Below are 7,915 nucleotides of genomic sequence, written 5' to 3' on the forward strand. Positions count from 1 at the left end.
GAAGCGCACATCACAAGCGAACACCCAGCGGGAAATATTTTCGGAGTTACACCCAGTGGAAATTTTATTAAATCGTGTTATTATTAGTAATGCAATTTGATGCTAAAGGAATGCGAAATAAGGGGATATAATTAAATTATTTACTACATGTTTACTGATATTGGAAAAAAACCAACGAAACATCGAATGAAAAAATGAAATAAATTAATTTTTTATTTGCATCCCAGTTACAAGACCAGAGTAGCCTAATAAAAATTATAATTTAAAATAACGAAACGTACTGGACAAAAAACATCATTATTAATTTATAATTCTCATTATCTAAAAAATTGTTTGTTGTACACTAGCAATATACTTAATGTATGTGTACAAAATTTATAATTCTCATTAGCTAAAAATTTGTTTTACTATTATACTGCAAATCCACAACTAACGATCAACAAATTTAATATAAATTATTTACTGATTTTACCTTTTGTTTTTTAATTCGTACTTCGTGTGGAAGTTGCAGCTTTAATATTTTGTAATTGTTTCATGTAATGTCCTCTTAGAGAGATTGAGATGAATGGATAGTGTATTTATTTAAGAGTCCTTGAGTTAATGTCGGAAACCTCTTGTATTGGCATTAGAATTTTGGAACAGAATGTATGATACAGATTTGAGAATATTTTCTGTCGCTGTTCAATTTGTTTTTTTTTTTAATAAGAATCTGAAACTGCATGCAGGACAATACTTTCTAGGTAAAACTAGTTAAAGTAACGATTATGGACATATATAAGTTATACAGTATGTCTATGCAATTGTACTGCTCGTCATTTTAAAAAAACATTTTTTGTTTTTATTTTTTGATTATCTGTTGTTTATTATTAATTTGTTCATTATTCTCCTCTTTTCTGCATTACTGTTTAAAGAAGGTTTTCGAAAAATAGTGTACTACAACAACAAAACTTCTTTTTTTATATTATTTAAATTAATTGAATTTTTGGTTGACCATACAGTTGTATTGCTAGATGTCCGTCATCAGTGGTCTGGGAAATAATTCTTGTATTTAATGATTTGTAACTAATTGTTTGAGACTGCAAGTACTAGGAGCCAAACTTATGTCCTGCCAAATTTGAAGCTCAGAGTTGGCTGATGACCCATTGTTTTTTTGAAGAACTAACAAAGGTACCGAATATAGATATATATAATCTGTAGATTTAACCATCTTTTCTGTGACTGCTGAGTGTGACTGAATCCCGCAAATATATATAGAATAAGGAGGTAACAAATATGCCGAATATTGGTAGACTAAAGGAATTTTAAAATTCCGAGTAATTTTACAGAATGAACCCCATCGGTCTAAATGAAGCGAATAAGCTAATAGTCGCAAATACATATAGAATAAGGAGCTAACAAAGAAACCGAATATTGGCAAATTAAATTAATTTTTTAAATTCCAAGTAATTTTACAGCATGAACCTCATCGGTCTAAATTAAGTGAATAAATTAATAGTTGCAAGGACATATACAATAAAGAGGTAACAAAGATACCGAATATTGGTAAACTAAAGGAATTTTTCAAATTCCATGTAATTTTACAGCATGAACCTCATCGATCTAAATGAAGTGAATATGCAAATACTCGTATCTACCTTAACTACCACGTATATTATACATCTAATATTAGATAGTAATTTTAATTGCTGAGCATTAAAAGCAACTACTCTAATAAATTAAAAAGATAACAATAAAACTAAGCGAAACCATAAGGACATACCTTAAGGATATTTTCTTCAATTAAATAAATATGTCCCCTCTTCTAGATTACAAGCGAATGTAAAACATCTTCAATTAGGGACATTAATACTAATGGAATAGAAAGTTTCTGCCAGACAAAAGGAACTATAACAACAAATAACTTCCCAGTACTCCTCTCCGCAACCTGCTTTCCTTATTTGAAATTTGTTATTTAAGTATTAAATATATATTTTTTTTTTTCTCACATTTAAGTATGAATGTGTGCACTTGTGTATGAATTTCGCAAGTGGTACCCATTGATCCATTTGACACCATTGCACACTGAAGTAGAAACGGAGCACAAACAAAAGTACCAAGTGTGCCAGTGTGGCAGTGTAAGTACATTTTTTCAAATTTGTACATCGCCTCGTTTTACTTTGTTTCTCATTTCTTGTCACATAAATGCTTACTGCTTGAATATTTCACCGCATACGAAACTTATATATGTGTGTGTGCATATGTATGCATGTGCGTGTGTGTACGTGGGCATATGTTCATGTAATTTTCATTTTTATTTTGTGTGCTTTTCGTCTGCCCCAGAGAGTTTGACGATGATAATGACGATGCTCTGCACACGGGAGCAGGCGACACTTAATGAAATTTGTTTATTTACTTTTGCTACGTTTTAAATGAGCTGCACAACCTCTGCTATGAATTTCTGCTGTGAACCTCTGCTATTTGCCTTAAGTAAATTAAACAGTTTTTAATAAAAATTTTTTATGAAACATTAAACTTCTTGCTTAAGATTAATTAAAAACCACGAACTTAAAAAATTTTCACTACAAGCATTTTTAATGTAACTTTCCTTAGAACTTTTCTCAATTTTATTTTTTTTTTGTGTTTTTACATTTTATTTGAAAAGAAATTTTAATGTTAAACTTTTCTTTATTAATTTATTAAAATATATTTTAAGTTAAGTTTGAATGAGTTTTATTACTTAAATTATTTCAAGTGTGTCGTTTAAACTTTAAAGCACTTAATGACGAAAGCAATTAAAAGTGAACTAAATAAAATAATTTTAAGTATCGAAATTGTTGCTTCACTATAACCGATAGATAAATTAAAAAATAAACTGGAAAATAAACTCTTAGACTTGATGTCACAGTCTCAAATGAGAGTAGCAATAGATGAGAGTTAGATTTTGTTAGCAATAATTGCCACAAAGCTTGAGCTCCGAACTAGTGCCTGGCGACTATACTTTTGAATCTGTCAAGGATTTCACCCACCCTAGCACCTTAGTTACCATTGGCAATCTTACGAGACTGACTATACATATGGATGCAAACTATAGATTCTGTGAAGAGAATGAGTAGTCGGTTACACAAGTGCTGTTAGAATGCCCTACACTAATGCACAAACAGAATAAACTTCTGGAAATGTGTATTCTTACGGAAGAGGCAATACAACTCTTTAAAGTAGGTTATATACTATTTTTTATTTACGCAACAGGGCTTAGAGACCTACTCTAAACCCAGAAGTGGGTTCAATACACCCGATGGTCGCAGTGCCACATCCTCTAACAATAATAATAATTCCATTACTAATAGGAGCCATGGACTCATCAAAATTGTCTCTTTTGGCCTCTGTCGAAAATGCATATTACGAAGACTAAATGTTGACATTTATTACTGAACAACACTGCTTTGCTTAAGTGACGAGACACAGAAAGCCTCGGCTCTCATATGAGGCTTTCCAAATTAGAACCGACATATTGCTTTTTCTCTAACTTTCAATTTTATAATTTGGATTAAAAACAACAACAACAATTTTGCTTATGACGAGCTCATGACACTCTACATAACATGGCCTTAGCTGCTACTATGGGCTCAGTTGGCAACTGGTGTGTAGAGCTCTCTCGCGCATCCTACCAGTGCTTTTGTAAAGTGCAAAAGCATGAACATTATACAAAATGATGAAGCAGCACTAGGTGGGAGTGGATAAAGATGCTGCAGCAAAGAAAAGGTATTTGAAGCGATAGTTGTAGAAAGAAGACTTAGAGATAGACTGTGTCTTTAGTAGAGTCATCAAGTTGAGAAATCACTAACTGCACTTGATGTACGAGGCTGGAGAAAGCATGCGCGTAACAGAAGAGCCGGGAGAGACATGTTACGTCAGGATTAATCCTGATAATAGGTTGTTATGGCCATTTTAGTATGTTAGTAATAACCACAAAATTTGGTAGGCGTGCAAAGTTTCAAAAATAACATATGCAGTCTTTAATTTGAGAAAAAAAGAAATTACAATATACGAAAAATATGAAGCCTTTAGCAACTGGCTTGGAAAAGAAGAATATAAAACAGTACTTAGGAGACAAGAATCTAATATTACAAAAAAATAAATAAACCTGGTCCATTTATTTAAATTAGTAGATACAACGAGTTTTATTTGAGCATATGTATAATATATATGTATGTATATGTATATCTGATAAATGTGATACATATATATATTCATATATGGAAGACACAAAAAGTTCCTTACATATCCTTGAAGAATGCCTTGCTCTTAAACAATATAGGAGAACCATTTTCCACAGAGAATTGATCCACGAGCGAAAGTATTCCAAAATCGATCTGAAAATTATAAAGAATTTTCTGGACATAGTTCAAGTAAAAAAAGTCCTACAGTAATTATGGATAGAACAATATACTATAGTTTATCAAGAAATATAGTGTAGTGAACAGATAATGTTAGAGGCTACCAAAATACTATGCAATATAATACAATATGTATAACTTAGTTAAGCTTGTTAATGATAGTAAACATTAAATTACTTTTTGTTTAAAAAAGTTACTAAAATTACAACGACTACATAATACTATATACAAATTTCTTAATAAAAAAAAAGTAACAATTCAATTCTCTACTGAAATCTGAACTGAATTTGAGAGTTTTTTCTAATACCACTGCAATTCCATAAATATGACAGTTCCACAATTTTAAATCAAAAAAGTAACAAAAAAAAATTTCTGTCTCCAGTTTTTTAAAATATCATATTACAGTTTTTGTTCTTATAGTCCTGAGGCTATGTCAGTGTATGGATCATGGATACATTTCTTGTCAATTGATTAAAATATTGTGAAAACCAAGTGAAGTATAAAAAAAAGTTATTAAAACTGAATGACAATTTGCTTTTGTGTTTTTTAATGTGACAGAACGAATATCGATTCTCATAAAATTTGAAAAAGTTGCAGATATTATGTTATGATTGACAGTATCGGAATAGGTACTAATTTATCGGCAACATAATTAAAAAAGAAGACAATTACAAAGGAGATTATGATGAATAATATGAAAGCTTATACTAAATGCTATACTAACTTGAGCTAGTGTACATATTATTATTTTGTTTTCTGTTATTTATATCTATTGGTTATAAGTATTACAAGTATTCATTATTAAAAAATAAACATATTTAAGACAATAAATTTGGAAAGAAAAAGGATTATTGATTCAAATAGAAGTTAATGGTAATGAATCTAATAAATAAAATCAGACGTTCTTTGAGACAATTCTCCCTATTGATACTTTTTTCCTTCTGGTAAATTTTTTTTTGTGGTTTTATTCTTCTAACTTAAGATATTTCTAGCATATTTTCTTTTTTCGCAAATGAACCTGAAATCCCATTCTATTATTCACAATTTGATTATTTTTATTTCAGAAATCCTTTGTGGTGCACTTGAATTTGTTTTGTTTTGCCAAGTGAAGCGAATTTAACCCAGTTTAAACCCAAAACCCAAGAGCCACAAGAATAAATAAAACTAATAAAATTGGGAATTCCATAATAAAATGAAATACTTACAATAAATGTGCTTATGAGAGTACATTTACAGGGACTAAAGTAATTTAAAGTTTAAATATCAATTTGTATAAAAAACACGATTATATACAATACAATACAAAGTCTATTTGTACGAATTATAAATAAATTAAAGTAATTGAATTATTTATAACAATGTAAATATTTTATAGTTATAAGAAGAAAAAATTTATTTAAAAAAAATTAAGAGGTTTTTCGAACAGTAGTGAACTACAACAACAAAAAATTTATTTTTTTTATATTATTTTAATTAATTGAATTTTTGGCTGACCCTACAGCTGTTTCGAGTATTGCCAAATACCCATCATCAGTGGTCTTTGAAATAATTCTTGTATTTAATTATTCGTTATTATTATTAAAAAATATTTAAAATAATTAATAGACTTTTTTAAAAAATCAAAACAAGAATTGGGCTATTAATTATAATGTTATAATAAAATACTTATATATAATTATGTAAATAAATAATATAATTATATTATATTTAATAATAAATTATTTAATAATAATGATAATAAATAATTTTAAATAATTGAACTTATTAAGTTCTAAAAATTAAAATTTATTAATGCTTGTGCTATCAATTATAACAATAAACTGACCTACGTAGGACATCAAAAAGCCTACGGAACATATGAAACATAAATCTGACATAAATAAAAGATGTCGAAAAACTGTAACAACATGCTTTTTTAATTTTTATATATTTTTAAATTTTTTAAAAAATTTTTATACAGTATAAATGTTTAATAATAAAATAACTAACAAACCAGTGAATAAAAAGTTATATTTGGTCGGCAAGGAAGAAGCCTACATATGTTGAGTCCTTAGCGATGTCGGACACCGATTAATAATATGGATTGTAATATATAATAGAACCACATTAATATCACATTTACTTTTCTTATCTTTGTTGTTTGCAATATACCGTCGTCATATATCTTGTTGTATCTGTAAATAATATGCAGTCTTAATGGCACTACAGATGAAGAAGCACAAAAGTAAAATGAACTAAGCGTTAATCTCCAGAACTTGAAGGTTCCTTGGCGAATATTATCTTTAGAATCAATTTGATTTTTTAATAAAAAGTTTAAAATTTATTAAGCTTTTCATAACTAAGGTTTTTTTTATACTTTTTCACATTTAAGAAGAATGAACTAAGTGGAGAATCCTGCATTTAATACTTTAGTTATTCAATGTGAAGGTGAATACTATGATATTTCTACAACTTGAGTTGATTAACTTTCAAGCAAACAAAATTGAAAAGCGTAGACATAGAATTTTCTCTGAACACCCCAGTCAAAGCTGATAATGAAAATGGATTTTCTATTCTATATAGCTGTTATTATTTCAACGACTAAATAATCTTATTTAATGTTTATGTCGCTGAGATAACAAATTTTTTTTTAATTTGTATTTGGCAACACCAGAAATAGATATGTATTTAGTCAAAAATTTGATACTTCGGACATATTATTAACAAAAATTTAATTTAAAAAAAAATAGTAATTTTCTGACCGACAAGGGAAAGTACTTGTAATATGGTACAACAAAAACAAATTTAAATAAAAAGTTGGTAAATATTAATATAATTCATTATATATTTTTCATTATATCAAAGTATTCTCTAGTTTTGACAGAAGCCCGATATAGTGTATTCTGGTTTCTCATATCGGTTAGCCAAGTATATTTGCCTACTACACTTTTTATGCTGTGTTATATATATATACCTATATATATTACTTTCTAAAGGTTTGATTTGTCTAAAATCTAATATATATATATATATATATCACCGACATTTCGAAGTTTGTTTGACGTCTTGCTCAATGCGAACTCTTGGAAACATATACGGCGATTATTTATACTAGAATTTGGTGATATTTATATAGCGAACTATATAAGAATAAAAATGAAACCCAATTTAAAATTTTTTATTTCATTCACATAAGCCTTTTGTAAAAACAGATATATTTAAAAAAGTGAATTAACAACTTCTCTAATAAATATATATTTTTTTCATTACAGTTATTGTTAATAATATCATGACAAAAACATAAATAGAAAGTATTCCAAATTATGTATATCTTTTAATTTATATTAAATATGTAATATTAAATTTATCTTACCAAAAACAAAATTTTTTATTATTAAATATATGTTTTTTATGTAAAAATTTTTTTTATTAACGTTTTATATTTTTTTAATATCCTTTCTTATTATTTTAAATAATTATTTTATTAAAAAGTTTTGTGTTAATATTGATATATAATTAATAATTTTAGCAATAAATTTTTGTGTTAAAATATTTGCGAA

Source organism: Teleopsis dalmanni, chromosome 1 (assembly GCF_002237135.1).
Source record: "Teleopsis dalmanni isolate 2A chromosome 1, ASM223713v2, whole genome shotgun sequence".
NCBI lineage: Eukaryota > Metazoa > Arthropoda > Insecta > Diptera > Diopsidae > Teleopsis > Teleopsis dalmanni.